This window comes from Octopus bimaculoides, chromosome 10 (assembly GCF_001194135.2).
Source record: "Octopus bimaculoides isolate UCB-OBI-ISO-001 chromosome 10, ASM119413v2, whole genome shotgun sequence".
In the NCBI taxonomy this organism is placed as follows: domain Eukaryota; kingdom Metazoa; phylum Mollusca; class Cephalopoda; order Octopoda; family Octopodidae; genus Octopus; species Octopus bimaculoides.
In genome coordinates this window covers 78913883-78914476 of record NC_068990.1, presented here as the reverse complement: position 1 = coordinate 78914476, position 594 = coordinate 78913883, and the positions used below count along the sequence as shown (strand labels likewise).

Sequence of the window (594 nt, the reverse complement as noted above, 5' to 3'; positions counted from 1 at the left end):
GGAGAGTCACGTAGATGCATAGATATATGCGTCTATCTACCTATATGTATATATATATGTGTGTGTGTGAGTGTATATATATATATATATATATATATACATATATATATACATATACATACACACACGCATTCATGCATGCATACATATATCTATACATATATCTATATGTATGTGTGTGTGAGAGTGTGTGAGTGTGTGTTTGTGTGTGTAAAATATTAAATATTTTCTATATATTTGTCTCATTCAATGCGTTTGTGTTTCATTTATTTACAACTAATCTCATTTTTATGACCGTTCTAAATCTTAAATACTGTCCACATATTTCCAATATCCGATGAGGATCCCCGCCCCTTCCAAAAAACTGCTGTCCCTCCATGTCTAACTTGCAAACAATTGTTACCTGCAATTATAACATCAAAACGCAAGATCTCCGTAGAAAGAAACCGCAACAGATCACACAGCTACAGAAATATATACCTACATATGTTGCATCTGTGCACATAGATTCATTTATTCATATATATGTAGGTATATGTGTGTGTGTATGTATATATATATATATATATATATATATATATATATATATATATA

At 29.8% G+C, this 594-nt stretch overlaps 1 protein-coding gene across 1 annotated transcript in view; it reads right to left on the bottom strand.

The window, feature by feature from the left end:
* LOC106869536 (bursicon) overlaps nucleotides 1-594 on the bottom strand; it is a 170878-nt gene that overhangs the window by 168997 nt on the left and 1287 nt on the right. The gene's annotated exons all lie outside the window — the stretch shown is intronic.